General features: G+C 57.0%; 1 protein-coding gene across 1 annotated transcript in view; it reads right to left on the bottom strand.

Moving 5' to 3' along the window:
• nudt8 (nudix (nucleoside diphosphate linked moiety X)-type motif 8) overlaps positions 1-18,381 on the bottom strand; it is a gene marked incomplete at its 5' end in the record, with an annotated part of 47,359 nt that overhangs the window by 28,662 nt on the left and 316 nt on the right. The window lies entirely within an intron of this gene.

The following is an 18,381-nucleotide window of genomic DNA, read 5'->3' as shown; positions in this document are numbered from 1 at the left end:
AGTGAGAGGCGTGTGTGTGTGAGAGTGAGGGGCGTGTGTGAGAGAGAGAGGGAGAGGCGTGTGTGTGTGAGAGTGAGAGGCGTGTGTGAGAGTGAGAGGCGTGTGTGAGAGTGAGAGGCGTGTGTGAGAGTGAGAGGCGTGTGTGAGAGTGAGAGGCGTGTGTGAGAATGAGAGGCGTGTGTGAGAGTGAGAGGCGTGTGTGTGTGAGAGTGAGAGGCGTGTGTGAAAGTGAGAGGCGTGTGTGAGAGTGAGAGGCGTGTGTGTGAGTGAGAGGCGTGTGTGAGAGTGAGAGGCATGTGTGAGAGTGAGAGTGAGAGGCGTGTGTGTGTGAGAGTGAGAGGCGTGTGTGAGAGTGAGAGGCGTGTGTGTGAGTGAGAGGCGTGTGTGAGAGTGAGAGGCGTGTGTGAGCGTGAGAGTGAGAGGCGTGTGTGAGAGAGAGAGGGAGAGGCGTGTGTGAGGGTGAGAGTGAGAGGCGTGTGTGAGAGTGAGAGGCGTGTGTGAGAGTGAGAGGCGTGTGTGAGAGTGTGAGGCGTGTGTGAGTGTGAGAGGCGTGTGTGAGAGTGTGAGTGAGAGGCGTGTGTGAGAGTGAGAGGCGTGTGTGAGAGTGAGAGGCGAGTGTGAGAGTGAGAGGCGTGTGTGAGAGTGAGAGGCGTGTGTGAGAGTGAGAGGCGTGTGTGAGAGTGTGAGGGAGAGGCTTGTGTGAGAGTGAGAGGCGTGTGTGAGAGTGAGAGGCGAGTGTGAGAGTGAGAGGCGTGTGTGAGAGTGAGAGGCGTGTGTGAGAGTGAGAGGCGTGTGTGAGAGTGAGAGGCGTGTGTGAGAGTGAGAGGCGTGTGTGAGAGTGAGAGGCGTGTGTGAGAGTGAGAGGCGTGTGTGAGAGTGAGAGGCGTGTGTGAGAGTGAGAGGCGTGTGTGAGAGTGAGAGGCGTGTGTGAGAGTGAGAGGCGTGTGTGTGTGAGAGTGAGAGGCGTGTGTGTGTGAGAGTGAGACGTGTGTGTGTGAGAGTGAGAGGCGTGTGTGTGTGAGAGTGAGAGGCGTGTGTGTGTGAGAGTGAGAGGCGTGTGTGTGTGAGAGTGAGAGGCGTGTGTGTGTGAGAGTGAGAGGCGTGTGTGTGGGAGAGTGAGAGGCGTGCGTGAGAGTGAGAGGTGTGTGTGAGAGTGAGAGGCGTGTGTGTGTGAGAGTGAGAGGCGTGTGTGAGAGTGAGAGGCGTGTGTGTGTGAGAGTGAGAGGCGTGTGTGTGTGAGAGTGAGAGGCGTGTGTGTGTGAGAGTGAGAGGCGTGTGTGTGTGAGAGTGAGAGGCGTGTGTGTGTGAGAGTGAGAGGCGTGTGTGTGTGAGAGTGAGGGGCGTGTGTGAGAGAGAGAGGGAGAGGCGTGTGTGCGTGAGAGTGAGAGGCGTGTGTGAGAGTGAGAGGCGTGTGTGAGAGTGAGAGGCGTGTGTGAGAGTGAGAGGCGTGTGTGAGAGTGAGAGGCGTGTGTGAGAATGAGAGGCGTGTGTGAGAGTGAGAGGCGTGTGTGTGTGAGAGTGAGAGGCGTGTGTGAAAGTGAGAGGCGTGTGTGTGAGTGAGAGGCGTGTGTGAGAGTGAGAGGCATGTGTGAGAGTGAGAGTGAGAGGCGTGTGTGTGTGAGAGTGAGAGGCGTGTGTGAGAGTGAGAGGCGTGTGTGTGAGTGAGAGGCGTGTGTGAGAGTGAGAGGCGTGTGTGAGAGTGAGAGTGAGAGGCGTGTGTGAGAGTGAGAGGCATGTGTGTGTGAGAGTGAGAGGCGTGTGTGTGTGAGAGTGAGAGGCGTGTGTGTGTGAGAGTGAGAGGCGTGTGTGAGAGTGAGAGGCATGTGTGAGAGTGAGAGGCGTGTGTGAGAGTGAGAGTGAGAGGCGTGTGTGAGAGTGAGAGGCGTGTGTGAGAGTGAGAGGCGTGTGTGAGAGTGAGAGGCGTGTGTGAGAGTGAGAGGCGTGTGTGAGAGTGAGAGGCGTGTGTGAGAGTGAGAGGCGTGTGTGTGAGAGTGAGAGGCGTGTGTGTGTGAGAGTGAGAGGCGTGTGTGTGTGAGAGTGAGAGGCGTGTGTGTGTGAGAGTGAGAGGCGTGTGTGAGAGTGAGAGGCGTGTGTGAGAGTGAGAGGCGTGTGTGAGAGTGAGAGGGGTGTGTGAGAGTGAGAGGGAGAGGCGTGTGTGAGAGTGAGAAGCGTGTGTGTGTGAGAGTGAGAGGCGTGTGTGAGAGTGAGAGGCGTGTGTGAGAGTGAGAGGCGTGTGTGAGAGTGAGAGGCGTGTGTGAGAGTGAGGCGTGTGTGAGAGTGAGAGGCGTGTGTAAGAGTGAGAGGCGTGTGTGAGAGTGAGAGGCGTGTGTGAGAGTGAGAGGCGTGTGTGAGAGTGAGAGGCGTGTGTGAGAGTGAGAGGCGTGTGTGAGAGTGAGAGGCGTGTGTGAGAGTGAGAGGCGTGTGTAAGAGTGAGAGGCGTGTGTGAGAGTGAGAGGCGTGTGTGAGAGTGAGAGGCGTGTGTGAGAGTGAGAGGCGTGTGTGTGTGAGAGTGAGAGGCGTGTGTGTGTGAGAGTGAGACGTGTGTGTGTGAGAGTGAGAGGCGTGTGTGTGTGAGTGTGAGAGGCGTGTGTGAGAGTGAGAGGCGTGTGTGTGTAAGAGTGAGAGGCATGTGTGTGTGAGAGTGAGAGGCGTGTGTGTGTGAGAGTGAGAGGCGTGTGTGTGTGAGAGTGAGAGGCGTGTGTGTGTGAGAGTGAGAGGCGTGTGTGAGAGTGAGGCGTGTGTGAGAGTGAGAGGCGTGTGTGAGAGTGAGAGGCGTGTGTGAGAGTGAGAGGCGTGTGTGTGAGAGTGAGAGGCGTGTGTGTGAGAGTGAGAGGCGTGTGTGTGAGAGTGAGAGGCGTGTGTGTGAGAGTGAGAGGCGTGTGTGTGAGAGTGAGAGGCGTGTGTGAGAGTGAGAGGGAGAGGCGTGTGTGAGAGTGAGAGGGAGAGGCGTGTGTGTGTGAGAGTGAGAGGCGTGTGTGAGAGTGAGAGGCGTGTGTGAGAGTGAGAGGCGTGTGTGAGAGTGAGAGGCGTGTGTGAGAGTGAGAGGCGTGTGTGAGAGTGAGAGGCGTGTGTGTGAGAGTGAGAGGCGTGTGTGTGTGAGAGTGAGAGGCGTGTGTGAGAGTGAGAGGCGTGTGTGAGAGTGAGAGGGAGAGGCGTGTGTGAGGGTGAGAGTGAGAGGCGTGTGTGAGAGTGAGAGGCGTGTGTGAGAGTGAGAGGCGTGTGTGAGAGTGAGAGGCGTGTGTGAGAGTGTGAGGCGTGTGTGAGTGTGAGGCGTGTGTGAGAGTGTGAGGGAGAGGCGTGTGTGAGAGTGAGAGGCGTGTGTGAGAGCGTGAGGGAGAGGCGTGTGTGAGAGTGAGAGGCGTGTGTGAGAGTGAGAGGCATGTGTGTGTGAGAGTGAGAGGCATGTGTGAGAGTGAGAGGCGTGTGTGAGAGTGAGAGGCGTGTGTGAGAGTGAGAGGGGTGTGTGAGAGTGAGAGGGGTGTGTGAGAGTGAGAGGGAGAGGCGTGTGTGTGTGAGAGTGAGAGGGAGAGGCGTGTGTGTGTGAGAGTGAGAAGCGTGTGTGTGAGAGTGAGAGGCGTGTGTGAGAGTGAGAGGCGTGTGTGAGAGTGAGAGGCGTGTGTGAGAGTGAGAGGCGTGTGTGAGAGTGAGAGGCGAGTGTGAGAGTGAGAGGCGTGTGTGAGAGTGAGAGGCGTGTGTGAGAGTGAGAGGCGTGTGTGAGAGTGAGAGGCGTGTGTGAGAGTGAGAGGCGTGTGTGAGAGTGAGAGGCGTGTGTGACAGTGAGAGGCGTGTGTGAGAGTGAGAGGCGTGTGTGTGTGAGAGTGAGAGGCGTGTGTGTGTGAGAGTGAGACGTGTGTGTGTGAGAGTGAGAGGCGTGTGTGTGTGAGAGTGAGAGGCGTGTGTGAGAGTGAGAGGCGTGTGTGAGAGTGAGAGGCGTGTGTGAGAGTGAGAGGCGTGTGTGTGTGAGAGTGAGAGGCATGTGTGTGTGAGAGTGAGAGGCGTGTGTGTGTGAGAGTGAGAGGCGTGTGTGTGTGAGAGTGAGAGGCGTGTGTGTGGGAGAGTGAGAGGCGTGTGTGTGTGAGAGTGAGAGGCGTGTGTGAGAGTGAGAGGCGTGTGTGAGAGTGCGAGGTGTGTGTGAGAGTGAGAGGCGTGTGTGTGTGAGAGTGAGAGGCGTGTGTGTGTGAGAGTGAGAGGCGTGTGTGTGTGAGAGTGAGAGGCGTGTGTGTGTGAGAGTGAGGGGCGTGTGTGAGAGTGAGAGGGAGAGGCGTGTGTGTGTGAGAGGGAGAGGCGTGTGTGAGAGTGAGAGGCGTGTGTGAGAGTGAGAGGCGTGTGTGAGAGTGAGAGGCGTGTGTGAGAGTGAGAGGCGTGTGTGAGAGTGAGAGGCGTGTGTGAGAGTGAGGCGTGTGTGAGAATGAGAGGCGTGTGTGAGAGTGAGAGGCGTGTGTGTGTGAGAGTGAGAGGCGTGTGTGAAAGTGAGAGGCGTGTGTGAGAGTGAGAGGCGTGTGTGTGAGTGAGAGGCGTGTGTGAGAGTGAGAGTGAGAGGCGTGTGTGAGAGTGAGAGGCATGTGTGTGTGAGAGTGAGAGGCGTGTGTGAGAGTGAGAGGCGTGTGTGAGAGTGAGAGGCGTGTGTGAGAGTGAGAGGCGTGTGTGAGAGTGAGAGGCGTGTGTGAGAGTGAGAGGCGTGTGTGAGAGTGAGAGGCGTGTGTGAGAGTGAGAGGCGTGTGTGAGAGTGAGAGGCGTGTGTGAGAGTGAGAGGCGTGTGAGAGTGAGAGGCGTGTGTGAGAGTGAGAGGCGTGTGTGTGAGTGAGAGGCGTGTGTGAGAGTGAGAGGCGTGTGTGAGAGTGAGAGTGAGAGGCGTGTGTGAGAGTGAGAGGCATGTGTGTGTGAGAGTGAGAGGCGTGTGTGTGTGAGAGTGAGAGGCGTGTGTGTGTGAGAGTGAGAGGCGTGTGTGAGAGTGAGAGGCATGTGTGAGAGTGAGAGGCGTGTGTGAGAGTGAGAGTGAGAGGCGTGTGTGAGAGTGAGAGGCGTGTGTGAGAGTGAGAGGCGTGTGTGAGAGTGAGAGGCGTGTGTGAGAGTGAGAGGCGTGTGTGAGCGTGAGAGGCGTGTGTGAGAGTGAGAGGCGTGTGTGAGAGTGAGAGGCGTGTGTGAGAGTGAGAGGCGTGTGTGAGAGTGAGAGGCGTGTGTGAGAGTGAGAGGCGTGTGTGTGTGAGAGTGAGAGGCGTGTGTGAGAGTGAGAGGGGTGTGTGAGAGTGAGAGGGAGAGGCGTGTGTGTGTGAGAGTGAGAGGGAGAGGCGTGTGTGTGTGAGAGTGAGAAGCGTGTGTGTGTGAGAGTGAGAGGCGTGTGTGAGAGTGAGAGGCGTGTGTGAGAGTGAGAGGCGTGTGTGAGAGTGAGAGGCGTGTGTGAGAGTGAGAGGCGTGTGTGAGAGTGAGAGGCGTGTGTGAGAGTGAGAGGCGTGTGTGAGAGTGAGAGGCGTGTGTGAGAGTGAGAGGCGTGTGTGAGAGTGAGAGGCGTGTGTGAGAGTGAGAGGCGTGTGTGAGAGTGAGAGGTGTGTGTGAGAGTGAGAGGCGTGTGTGTGTGAGAGTGAGAGGCGTGTGTGTGTGAGAGTGAGACGTGTGTGTGTGAGAGTGAGAGGCGTGTGTGTGTGAGAGTGAGAGGCGTGTGTGAGAGTGAGAGGCGTGTGTGTGTGAGAGTGAGAGGCGTGTGTGTGTGAGAGTGAGAGGCGTGTGTGTGTGAGAGTGAGAGGCGTGTGTGTGTGAGAGTGAGAGGCGTGTGTGTGTGAGAGTGAGAGGCGTGTGTGTGTGAGAGTGAGAGGCGTGTGTGAGAGTGAGAGGCGTGTGTGAGAGTGAGAGGCGTGTGTGAGAGTGAGAGGCGTGTGTGTGTGAGAGTGAGAGGCGTGTGTGTGTGAGAGTGAGACGTGTGTGTGTGAGAGTGAGAGGCGTGTGTGAGAGTGAGAGGCGTGTGTGTGTGTGAGAGTGAGAGGCGTGTGTGAGAGTGAGAGGCGTGTGTGTGTGAGAGTGAGAGGCGTGTGTGTGTGAGAGTGAGAGGCGTGTGTGTGTGAGAGTGAGAGGCGAGTGTGTGTGAGAGTGAGAGGCGTGTGTGAGAGTGAGAGGCGTGTGTGAGAGTGAGAGGCGTGTGTGAGAGTGAGAGGCGTGTGTGTGTGAGAGTGAGAGGCGTGTGTGTGTGAGAGTGAGAGGCGTGTGTGTGTGAGAGTGAGAGGCGTGTGTGTGTGAGAGTGAGGGGCGTGTGTGAGAGTGAGAGGGAGAGGCGTGTGTGTGTGAGAGCGAGAGGCGTGTGTGTGTGAGAGGGAGAGGCGTGTGTGTGTGAGAGGGAGAGGCGTGTGTGAGAGTGAGAGGCGTGTGTGAGAGTGAGAGGCGTGTGTGAGAGTGAGAGGCGTGTGTGAGAGTGAGAGGCGTGTGTGAGAGTGAGAGGCGTGTGTGAGAGTGAGAGGCGTGTGTGAGAGTGAGAGGCGTGTGTGAGAGTGAGAGGCGTGTGTGAGAGTGAGAGGCGTGTGTGAGAGTGAGAGGCGTGTGTGAGAGTGAGAGGCGTGTGTGAGAGTGAGAGGCGTGTGTGAGAGTGAGAGGCGTGTGTGAGAGTGAGAGGCGTGTGTGAATGTGAGAGGCGTGTGTGAGAGTGAGAGGCGTGTGTGTGTGAGAGTGAGAGGCGTTTGTGAGAGTGAGAGGCGTGTGTGAGAGTGAGAGTGAGAGGCGTGTGTGTGTGAGAGTGAGAGGCGTGTGTGAGAGTGAGAGGCGTGTGTGTGAGTGAGAGGCGTGTGTGAGAGTGAGAGGCGTGTGTGAGAGTGAGAGGCGTGTGTGTGTGAGAGTGAGAGGCGTGTGTGTGTGAGAGTGAGAGGCGTGTGTGTGTGAGAGTGAGAGGCGTGTGTGAGAGTGAGAGGCGTGTGTGAGAGTGAGAGGCATGTGTGAGAGTGAGAGGCGTGTGTGTGTGAGAGTGAGAGGCGTGTGTGAGAGTGAGAGTGAGAGGCGTGTGTGAGAGTGAGAGGCGTGTGTGAGAGTGAGAGGCGTGTGTGAGAGTGAAAGGCGTGTGTGAGAGTGAGAGGCGTGTGTGAGAGTGAGAGGCGTGTGTGAGAGTGAGAGGCGTGTGTGAGAGTGAGAGGCGTGTGTGAGACTGAGAGGCGTGTGTGAGACTGAGAGGCGTGTGTGAGAGTGAGAGGCGTGTGTGAGAGTGAGAGGCGTGTGTGAGAGTGAGAGGGAGAGGCGTGTGTGAGACTGAGAGGCATGTGTGAGAGTGAGAGGCGTGTGTGAGAGTGAGAGGCGTGTGTGTGAGTGAGAGGCGTGTGTGAGAGTGAGAGGCGTGTGTGTGTGAGAGTGAGAGGCGTGTGTGAGAGTGAGAGGCGTGTGTGAGAGTGAGAGGCGTGTGTGAGAGTGAGAGGCGTGTGTGTGTGAGAGTGAGAGGCGTGTGTGAGAGTGAGAGGCGTGTGTGAGAGTGAGAGGCGTGTGTGAGAGTGAGAGGCGTGTGTGAGAGTGAGAGGCGTGTGTGTGTGAGAGTGAGAGGCGTGTGTGAGAGTGAGAGGCGTGTGTGAGAGTGAGAGGCGTGTGTGAGAGTGAGAGGCGTGTGTGTGTGAGAGTGAGAGGCGTGTGTGAGAGTGAGAGGCGTGTGTGAGAGTGAGAGGCGTGTGTGAGAATGAGAGGCGTGTGTGAGAGTGAGAGGCGTGTGTGAGAGTGAGAGGAGTGTGTGAGAGTGAGAGTGAGAGGCGTGTGTGTGTGAGTGAGAGGCGTGTGTGTGTGAGAGTGAGAGGCATGTGTGAGAGTGAGAGGCGTGCGTGAGACTGAGAGGTGTGTGTGAGAGTGAGAGGCGTGTGTGTGTGTGAGAGTGAGAGGTGTGTGTGTGTGTGTGAGTGAGAGGCGTGTGTGTGTGTGTGTGAGAGTGAGAGGCGTGTGTGAGAGTGAGAGGCGTGTGTGAGAGTGAGAGGCGTGTGTGAGAGTGAGAGGCATGTGTGAGAGTGAGAGTGAGAGGCGTGTGTGAGAGTGAGAGGCGTGTGTGAGAGTGAGAGGCGTGTGTGTGTGAGAGTGAGAGGCGTGTGTGTGTGAGAGTGAGAGGCGTGTGTGTGTGAGATTGAGAGGCGTGTGTGAAAGTGAGAGGCGTGTGTGAGAGTGAGAGGCGTGTGTGAGAGTGAGAGGCGGGTGTGAGAGTGAGAGGCGTGTGTGAGAGAGAGTGAGAGGCGTGTGTGAGAGAGAGTGAGAGGCGTGTGTGAGAGTGAGAGGCATGTGTGTGAGAGTGAGAGGCGTGTGTGAGAGTGAGAGGCGTGTGTGTGTGAGTGAGAGGCGTGTGTGTGTGAGAGTGAGAGGCGTGTGTGAGAGTGAGAGGCGTGTGTGAGAGTGAGAGGCGTGTGTGAGAGTGAGAGGCGTGTGTGAGAGTGAGAGGCGTGTGTGAGAGTGAGAGGCGTGTGTGTGTGAGAGTGAGAGGCGTGTGTGAGAGTGAGAGGCGTGTGTGTGTGAGAGTGAGAGGCGTGTGTGTGTGAGAGTGAGAGGCGTGTGTGTGTGAGAGTGAGAGGCGTGTGTGGGTGAGAGTGAGAGGCGTGTGTGAGAGTGAGAGGCGTGTGTGTGTGCGAGTGAGAGGCGTGTGTGTGTGCGAGTGAGAGGCGTGTGTGTGTGAGAGTGAGAGGCGTGTGTGAGAGTGAGAGGCGTGTGTGAGAGTGAGAGGCGGGTGTGAGAGTGAGAGGCGTGTGTGAGAGTGAGAGGCGTGTGTGAGAGTGAGAGGCGTGTGTGTGTGAGAGTGAGAGGCGTGTGTGTGTGAGAGTGAGAGGCGTGTGTGAGAGTGAGAGGCGTGTGTGAGAGTGAGAGGCGTGTGTGTGTGAGAGTGAGCGGCGTGTGTGTGTGAGAGTGAGAGGCGTGTGTGAGAGTAAGAGGCGTGTGTGAGAGTGAGAGGCGTGTGTGTGTGAGAGTGAGAGGCGTGTGTGAGAGTGAGAGGCGTGTGTGATAGTGAGAGGCGTGTGTGAGAGTGAGAGGCGTGTGTGAGAGTGAGAGGCATGTGTGTGTGAGAGTGAGAGGCGTGTGTGAGAGTGAGAGGCGTGTGTGTGTGAGAGTGAGAGGCGTGTGTGTGTGAGAGTGAGAGGCGTGTGTGTGTGAGAGTGAGAGGCGTGTGTGTGTGAGAGTGAGAGGCGTGTGTGTGTGAGAGTGAGAGGCGTGTGTGAGAGTGAGAGGCGGTGTGTGTGAGAGTGAGAGGCGTGTGTGAGAGTGAGAGGCGTGTGTGAGAGTGAGAGGCGTGTGTGAGAGTGAGAGGCGTGTGTGAGAGTGAGAGGCGTGTGTGAGAGTGAGAGGCGTGTGTGAGAGTGAGAGGCGTGTGTGAGAGTGAGAGGCGTGTGTGAGAGTGATAGGCGTGTGTGAGAGTGAGAGGCGTGTGTGAGAGTGAGAGGCGTGTGTGAGAGTGAGAGGCGTGTGTGAGAGTGAGAGGCGTGTGTGAGAGTGAGAGGCGTGTGTGAGAGTGAGAGGCGTGTGTGTGTGAGAGTGAGAGGCGTGTGTGAGAGTGAGAGGCGTGTGTGAGAGTGAGAGGCGTGTTTGAGAGTGAGAGGCGTGTGTGTGTGAGAGTGAGAGGCGTGTGTGTGTGAGAGTGAGAGGCGTGTGTGTGTGAGAGTGAGAGGCGTGTGTGTGTGAGAGTGAGAGGCGTGTGTGTGTGAGAGTGAGTGGCGTGTGTGTGTGAGAGTGAGAGGCGTGTGTGAGAGTGAGAGGCGTGTGTGAGAGTGAGAGGCGTGTGTGAGAGTGAGAGGCGTGTGTGAGAGTGAGAGGCGTGTGTGAGAGTGAGAGGCGTGTGTGAGATTTAGAGGCGTGTGTGTGTGAGAGTGAGAGGCGTGTGTGAGTGAGAGGCGTGTGTGAGAGTGAGAGGCGTGTGTGAGAGTGAGAGGCGTGTGTGAGAGTGAGAGGGGTGTGTGAGAGTGAGAGGCGTGTGTGAGAGTGAGAGGCGTGTGTGTGTGTGAGAGTGAGAGGCGTGTGTGTGTGAGAAGGAGAGGCGTGTGTGTGTGAGAGTGAGAGGCGTGTGTGTGTGAGAGTGAGAGGCGAGTGTGTGTGAGAGTGAGAGGCGTGTGTGTGTGAGAGTGAGAGGCGTGTGTGAGAGTGAGAGGCGTGTGTGAGAGTGAGAGGCGTGTGTGAGAGTGAGAGGCGTGTGTGAGAGTGAGAGGCGTGTGTGTGTGAGAGTGAGAGGCGTGTGTGAGAGTGAGAGGCGTGTGAGAGAGTGAGAGGCGTGTGTGAGAGTGAGAGGCGTGTGTGTGTGAGAGTGAGAGGCGTGTGTGTGTGAGAGTGAGAGGCGTGTGTGAGAGTGAGAGGCGTATGTGAGAGTGAGAGGCGTGTGTGTGTGTGAGAGTGAGAGGCGTGTGTGTGTGTGAGAGTGAGAGGCGTGTGTGTGTGTGAGAGTGAGAGGCGTGTGCGTGTGAGAGTGAGAGGCGTGTGTGTGTGAGAGTGAGAGGCGTGTGTGTGTGAGAGTGAGAGGCGTGTGTGAGAGTGAGAGGCGTGTGTGAGAGTGAGAGGCGTGTGTGAGAGTGAGAGGCGTGTGTGAGAGTGAGAGGCGTGTGTGTGTGAGAGTGAGAGGCGTGTGTGTGTGAGAGTGAGAGGCGTGTGCGAGAGTGAGAGGCGTGTGCGAGAGTGAGAGGCGTGTGCGAGAGTGAGAGGCGTGTGCGAGAGTGAGAGGCGTGTGTGAGAGTGAGAGGCGTGTGTGAGTGAGAGGCGTGTGTGAGAGTGAGAGGCGTGTGTGTGTGAGAGTGAGAGGCGTGTGTGTGTGAGAGTGAGAGGCGTGTGGGTGTGTGAGAGTGAGAGGTGTGTGTGAGAGTGAGAGGCGTGTGTGTGTGTGAGAGTGAGAGGCGTGTGTGAGAGTGAGAGGCGTGTGTGTGTGAGAGTGAGAGGCGTGTGTGTGTGAGAGTGAGAGGCGTGTGTGAGAGTGAGAGGCGTGTGTGAGATTGAGAGGCGTGTGTGTGTGAGAGTGAGAGGCGTGTGTGAGAGTGAGAGGCGTGTGTGAGAGTGAGAGGCGTGTGTGAGAGTGAGAGGCGTGTGTGTGTGAGAGTGAGAGGCGTGTGTGAGAGTGAGAGGCGTGTGTGTGTGAGAGTGAGAGGCGTGTGTGAGAGTGAGAGGCGTGTGTGTGTGAGAGTGAGAGGCGTGTGTGAGAGTGAGAGGTGTGTGTGAGAGTGAGAGGCGTGTGTGAGAGTGAGAGGCGTGTGTGAGAGTGAGAGGCGTGTGTGTGTGAGAGTGAGAGGCGTGTGTGAGAGTGAGAGGCGTGTGTGAGAGTGAGAGGCGTGTGTGTGTGTGAGAGTGAGAGGCGTGTGTGAGAGTGAGAGGCGTGTGTGAGAGTGAGAGGCGTGTGTGAGTGAGAGGCGTGTGTGAGAGTGAGAGGCGTGTGTGTGTGAGAGTGAGAGGCGTGTGTGAGAGTGAGAGGCGTGTGTGAGAGTGAGAGGCGTGTGTGAGAGTGAGAGGCGTGTGTGTGTGAGAGTGAGAGGCGTGTGTGAGAGTGAGAGGCGTGTGTGTGTGAGAGTGAGAGGCGTGTGTGTGTGTGAGAGTGAGAGGCGTGTGTGTGTGTGAGAGTGAGAGGCGTGTGTGTGTGTGAGAGTGAGAGGCGTGTGTGAAAGTGAGAGGCGTGTGTGAGAGTGAGAGTGAGAGGCGTGTGTGTGTGAGAGTGAGAGGCGTGTGTGTGTGTGAGAGTGAGAGGCGTGTGTGTGTGAGAGTGAGAGGCGTGTGTTTGTGTGAGAGTGAGAGGCGTGTGTGAGAGTGAGAGGCGTGTGTGTGTGTGAGAGTGAGAGGCGTGTGTGTGTGTGAGAGTGAGAGGCGTGTGTGTGTGTGAGAGTGAGAGGCGTGTGTGTGTGTGAGAGTGAGAGGCGTGTGTGAAAGTGAGAGGCGTGTGTGAAAGTGAGAGGCGTGTGTGAGAGTGAGAGGCGTGTGTGAGAGTGAGAGGCTTGTGTGTGTGAGAGTGAGAGGCGTGTGTGAGAGTGAGAGGTGTGTGTGAGAGTGAGAGGCGTGTGTGAGAGTGAGAGGCGTGTGTGAGAGTGAGAGGCGGGTGTGAGAGTGAGAGGCGTGTGTGTGTGAGAGTGAGAGGCGTGTGTGAGAGTGAGAGGCGTGTGTGAGAGTGAGAGGCGTGTGTGTGTGAGAGTGAGAGGCGTGTGTGAGAGTGAGAGGCGTGTGTGAGAGTGAGAGGCGTGTGTGAGTGAGAGGCTTTTGTGAGAGTGAGAGGCGTGTGTGTGTGAGAGTGAGAGGCGTGTGTGAGAGTGAGAGGCGTGTGTGAGAGTGAGAGGCGTGTGTGAGAGTGAGAGGCGTGTGTGAGAGTGAGAGGCGTGTGTGTGTGAGAGTGAGAGGCGTGTGTGAGAGTGAGAGGCATGTGTGTGTGAGAGTGAGAGGCGTGTGTGTGTGAGAGTGAGAGGCGTGTGTGAAAGTGAGAGGCGTGTGTGAGAGTGAGAGGCGTGTGTGAGAGTGAGAGGCGTGTGTGTGTGAGAGTGAGAGGCGTGTGTGTGTGAGAGTGAGAGGCGTGTGTGTGTGTGAGAGTGAGAGGCGTGTGGGTGTGAGAGTGAGAGGCGTGTGTGTGTGAGAGTGAGAGGCGTGTGTGTGTGTGAGAGTGAGAGGCGTGTGTGTGTGTGAGAGTGAGAGGCGTGTGTGTGTGAGAGTGAGAGGCGTGTGTGTGTGTGAGATGAGAGGTGTGTGTGTGTGAGAGCGAGAGGCGTGTGTGAGAGTGAGAGCGTGTGTGTGTGAGAGTGAGAGGCGTGTTGTGTGAGTGCTGAGAGGCGTGTGTGTGTGAGAGTGAGAGGCGTGTGTGTGTGAGAGTGAGAGGCGTGGTGTGTGTGAGAGTGAGAGGCGTGTGTGTGTGAGAGTGAGGCGTGTGTGTGAGAGTGAGAGGCGTGTGTGTGTGAGAGTGAGAGGCGTGTGTGTGTGAGAGTGAGAGGCGTGTGTGTGTGAGAGTGAGAGGCGTGGTGTGTGAGAGTGAGAGGCGTGTGTGAGAGTGAGAGGCGTGCGTGAGAGTGAGAGGCGTGTGTGTGTGAGAGTGAGAGGCGTGTGTGTGTGAGAGTGAGAGGCGTGTGTGTGTGAGAGTGAGAGGAGTGTGTGAGAGTGAGAGGCATGTGTGTGTGAGAGTGAGAGGCGTGTGTGTGTGAGAGTGAGAGGCGTGTGTGTGTGAGAGTGAGGCGTGTGTGTGTGAGAGTGAGGCGTGTGTGTGTGTGAGAGTGAGAGGCGTGTGTGAGAGTGAGAGTCGTGTGTGTGTGAGAGTGAGAGGCGTGTGTGTGTGAGAGTGAGAGGCGTGTGTGTGTGAGAGTGAGAGGCGTGTGTGAGAGTGAGAGGCGTGTGTGTGAGTGAGAGGCGTGTGTGAGAGTGAGAGGTGTGTGTGAGAGTGAGAGGCGTGTGTGTGTGAGAGTGAGAGGCGTGTGTGAGAGTGAGAGGCGTGTGTGTCTGAGAGTGAGGCGTGTGTGTGTGAGAGTGAGAGGCGTGTGTGAGAGTGAGAGTGAGAGGCGTGTGTGAGAGTGAGAGGCGTGTGTGAGAGTGAGAGGCGTGTGTGAGAGTGAGAGGTGTGTGTGAGAGTGAGAGGCGTGTGTGTGTGAGAGTGAGAGGCGTGTGTGTGTGAGAGTGAGAGGCATGTGTGTGTGAGAGTGAGGCGTGCGTGTGTGTGAGAGTGAGAGGCGTGTGTGAGAGTGAGAGGCGTGTGTGAGAGTGAGAGGCGTGTGTGTGTGAGAGTGAGAGGCGTGTGTGTGTGAGAGTGAGGCGTGTGTGTGTGTGAGAGTGAGAGGCGTGTGTGAGAGTGAGAGGCGTGTGTGTGTGAGAGTGAGAGGCGTGTGTGTGTGAGAGTGAGAGGCGTGTGTGAGAGTGAGAGGCGTGTGTGAGAGTGAGAGGCGTGTGTGAGTGAGAGGCGTGTGTGTGTGAGAGTGAGAGGCGTGTGTGTGTGAGAGTGAGAGGCGTGTGTGAGAGTGAGAGGCGTGTGTGTGTGAGAGTGAGAGGCGTGTGTGTGTGAGAGTGAGAGGCGTGTGTGAGAGTGAGAGGCGTGTGTGTGTGAGAGTGAGAGGCGTGTGTGTGTGAGAGTGAGAGGCGTGTGTGAGAGTGAGAGGCGTGTGTGTGTGAGAGTGAGAGGCGTGTATGTGTGAGAGTGAGAGGCGTGTGTGTGTGAGAGTGAGAGGCGTGTGTGTGTGAGAGTGAGAGGCGTGTGTGAGAGTGAGAGGCGTGTGTGAGAGTGAGAGGCGTGTGTGAGAGTGAGAGGCGTGTGTGTGTGAGAGTGAGAGGCGTGTGTGAGAGTGAGAGGCGTGTGTGAGAGTGAGAGGCGTGTGTGTGTGAGAGTGAGAGGCGTGTGTGTGTGAGAGTGAGAGGCGTGTGTGTGTGAGAGTGAGAGGCGTGTGTGTGTGAGAGTGAGGCGTGCGTGTGTGTGAGAGTGAGAGGCGTGTGTGAGAGTGAGAGGCGTGTGTGAGAGTGAGAGGCGTGTGTGTGTGAGAGTGAGAGGCGTGTGTGTGTGAGAGTGAGAGGCGTGTGTGTGTGAGAGTGAGGCGTGTGTGTATGTGAGAGTGAGAGGCGTGTGTGAGAGTGAGAGGCGTGTGTGAGAGTGAGAGGCGTGTGTGAGAGTGAGAGGCGTGTGTGTGTGAGAGTGAGAGGCGTGTGTGTGTGAGAGTGAGAGGCGTGTGTGAGAGTGAGAGGCGTGTGTGGCGTGTGTGAGAGTGAGAGGCGTGTGTGTGTGAGAGTGAGAGGCGTGTGTGAGAGTGAGAGTGAGAGGCGTGTGTGTGAGAGTGAGAGGCGTGTGTGAGAGTGAGAGGCGTGTGTGTGTGAGAGTGAGAGGCGTTTGTGTGAGAGTGAGAGGCGTGTGTGTGTGAGAGTGAGAGGCGTGTGTGTGTGAGAGTGAGAGGCGTGTGTGAGAGAGAGTGAGAGGCGTGTGTGTGTGAGAGTGAGAGGCGTGTGTGTGTGAGAGTGAGAGGCGTGTGTGAGAGTGAGAGGCGTGTGTGAGAGTGAGAGGCGTGTGTGAGAGTGAGAGGCGTGTGTGTGTGAGAGTGAGAGGCGTGTGTGAGAGTGAGAGGCGTGTGTGTGTGAGAGTGAGAGGCGTGTGTGTGTGAGAGTGAGAGGCGTGTGTGTGTGAGAGTGAGAGGCGTGTGTGTGTGAGAGTGAGAGGCGTGTGTGTGTGAGAGTGAGAGGCGTGTGTGTGTGAGAGTGAGGCGTGTGTGTGTGTGAGAGTGAGAGGCGTGTGTGAGAGTGAGAGGCGTGTGTGTGTGAGAGTGAGAGGCGTGTGTGTGTGAGAGTGAGAGGCGTTTGTGAGAGTGAGAGGCGTGTGTGTGAGAGTGAGAGGCGTGTGTGTGAGAGTGAGAGGCGTGTGTGAGAGTGAGAGGCGTGTGTGAGAGTGAGAGGCGTGTGTGTGTGAGAGTGAGAGGCGTGTGTGTGAGAGTGAGAGGCGTGTGTGAGAGTGAGAGGCGTGTGTGTGTGAGAGTGAGAGGCGTGTGTGAGAGTGAGAGGCGTGTGTGAGAGTGAGAGGCGTGTGTGTGTGAGAGTGAGAGGCGTGTGTGTGTGAGAGTGAGAGGCGTGTGTGAGAGTGAGAGGCGTGTGTGAGTGAGAGGCGTGTGTGAGAGTGAGAAGCTTGTGTGTGTGAGAGTGAGAGGCGTGTGTGAGAGTGAGAGGCGTGTGTGAGAGTGAGAGGCGTGTGTGTGTGAGAGTGAGAGGCGTGTGTGAGAGTGAGAGGCGTGTGTGTGTGAGAGTGAGAGGCGTGTGTGAGAGTGAGAGGCGTGTGTGAGAGTGAGTGGCGTGTGTGAGAGTGAGAGGCGTGTGTGAGAGTGAGAGGCGTGTGTGAGAGTGAGAGGCGTGTGTGTGTGAGAGTGAGAGGCGTGTGTGTGTGTGAGAGTGAGAGGCGTGTGTGTGTGAGAGTGAGAGGCGTGTGTGAGAGTGAGAGGCGTGTGTGAGAGTGAGAGGCGTGTGTGTGTGAGAGTGAGAGGCGTGTGTGTGTGAGAGTGAGGCGTGTGTGTGTGAGAGTGAGAGGCGTGTGTGTGTGAGAGTGAGGCGTGCGTGTGTGTGAGAGTGAGAGGCGTGTGTGAGAGTGAGAGGCGTGTGTGAGAGTGAGAGGCGTGTGTGTGTGAGAGTGAGAGGCGTGTGTGTGTGAGAGTGAGAGGCGTGTGTGAGAGTGAGAGGCGTGTGTGAGAGTGAGAGGCGTGTGTGAGAGTGAGAGGCGTGTGTGTGTGAGAGTGAGAGGCGTGTGTGTGTGAGAGTGAGAGGCGTGTGTGAGAGTGAGAGGCGTGTGTGGCGTGTGTGAGAGTGAGAGGCGTGTGTGTGTGAGAGTGAGAGGCGTGTGTGTGTGAGAGTGAGAGGCGTGTGTGAGAGTGAGAGTGAGAGGCGTGTGTGTGAGAGTGAGAGGCGTGTGTGAGAGTGAGAGGCGTGTGTGTGTGAGAGTGAGAGGCGTGTGTGTGAGAGTGAGAGGCGTGTGTGTGTGAGAGTGAGAGGCGTGTGTGTGTGAGAGTGAGAGGCGTGTGTGAGAGAGTGAGAGGCGTGTGTGTGTGAGAGTGAGAGGCGTGTGTGAGAGTGAGAGGCGTGTGTGAGAGTGAGAGGCGTGTGTGAGAGTGAGAGGCGTGTGTGTGTGAGAGTGAGAGGCGTGTGTGAGAGTGAGAGGCGTGTGTGTGTGAGAGTGAGAGGCGTGTGTGTGTGAGAGTGAGAGGCGTGTGTGTGTGAGAGTGAGAGGCGTGTGTGTGTGAGAGTGAGAGGCGTGTGTGTGTGAGAGTGAGAGGCGTGTGTGTGTGAGAGTGAGAGGCGTGTGTGTGTGAGAGAGAGAGGCGTGTGTGTGTGAGAGTGAGAGGCGTGTGTGTGTGAGAGTGAGAGGCGTGTGTGTGTGAGAGTGAGAGGCGTGTGTGACAGTGAGAGGGAGAGGCGTGTGTGTGTGAGAGTGAGAGGCGTGTGTGTGTGAGAGTGAGAGGCGTGTGTGCGTGAGAGTGAGAGGCGTGTGTGTGTGAGAGTGAGAGGCGTGTGTGACAGTGAGAGGCGTGTGTGTGTGAGAGTGAGAGGCGTGTGTGTGTAAGAGTGAGAGGCGTGTGTGTGTGAGAGTGAGAGGCGTTTGTGAGAGTGAGAGGCGTGTGTGTGTGAGAGTGAGAGGCGTGTGTGTGAGAGTGAGAGGCGTGTGTGAGAGTGAGAGGCGTGTGTGAGAGTGAGTGGCGTGTGTGAGAGTGAGAGGCGTGTGTGAGAGTGAGAGGCGTGTGTGAGAGTGAGAGGCGTGTGTGTGTGAGAGTGAGAGGCGTGTGTGTGTGTGAGAGTGAGAGGCGTGTGTGTGTGAGAGTGAGAGGCGTGTGTGTGTGAGAGTGAGAGGCGTGTGTGTGTGAGAGTGAGAGGCGTGTGTGAGAGTGAGAGTGAGAGGCGTGTGTGTGAGAGTGAGAGGCGTGTGTGAGAGTGAGAGGCGTGTGTGAGAGTGAGAGGCGTGTGTGAGAGTGAGAGGCGTGTGTGAGAGTGAGAGGCGTGTGAGAGTGAGAGGCGTGTGTGAGAGTGAGAGGCGTGTGTGAGAGTGAGAGGCGTGTGTGAGAGTGAGAGGCGTGTGTGAGAGTGAGAGGCGTGTGTGAGAGTGAGAGGCGTGTGTGAGAGTGAGAGGCGTGTGTGAGAGTGAGAGGCGTGTGTGTGTGAGAGTGAGAGGCGTGTGTGTGTGAGAGTGAGAGGCGTGTGTGTGTGAAGTGAGAGGCGTGTGTGTGTGAGAGTGAGAGGCGTGTGTGTGAGAGTGAGAGGCGTGTGTGAGAGTGAGAGGCGTGTGTGTGTGTGAGAGTGAGAGGTGTGTGTGAGAGTGAGAGGCGTGTGTGTGTGAGAGTGAGAGGCGTGTGTGTGTGAGAGGCGTGTGTGAGAGTGAGAGGCGTGTGTGAGAGTGAGAGGCGTGTGTGAGAGTGAGAGGCGTGTGTGAGAGTGAGAGGCGTGTGTGTGTGAGAGTGAGAGGCGTGTGTGTGTGAGAGTGAGAGGCGTGTGTGAGAGTGAGAGGCGTGTGTGTGTGTGAGAGTGAGAGGTGTGTGTGAGAGTGAGAGGCGTGTGTGTGTGAGAGTGAGAGGCGTGTGTGTGTGAGAGGCGTGTGTGAGAGTGAGAGGCGTGTGTGAGAGTGAGAGGCGTGTGTGAGAGTGAGAGGCGTGTGTGAGAGTGAGAGGCGTGTGTGTGTGAGAATGAGAGGCGTGTGTGAGAGTGAGAGGCGTGTGTGTGTGAGAGTGAGAGGCGTGTGTGTGTGAGAGTGAGAGGCGTGTGTGTGTGAGAGTGAGAGGCGTGTGTGTGTGAGAGTGAGAGGCGTGTGTGTGTGAGAGTGAGAGGCGTGTGTGTGTGAGAGTGAGAGGCGTGTGTGTGTGAGAGTGAGAGGCGTGTGTGTGTGAGAGTGAGAGGCATGTGTGTGTGAGAGTGAGAGGCGTGTGTGTGTGAGAGTGAGAGGCGTGTGTGAGAGTGAGAGGCGTGTGTGTGTGAGAGTGAGAGGCGTGTGTGTGTGAGAGTGAGAGGCGTGTGTGTGTG

Source organism: Carcharodon carcharias, chromosome 12 (genome assembly GCF_017639515.1).
Source record: "Carcharodon carcharias isolate sCarCar2 chromosome 12, sCarCar2.pri, whole genome shotgun sequence".
NCBI lineage: Eukaryota > Metazoa > Chordata > Chondrichthyes > Lamniformes > Lamnidae > Carcharodon > Carcharodon carcharias.
This window is presented reverse-complemented; position numbering and strand designations above follow the sequence as displayed.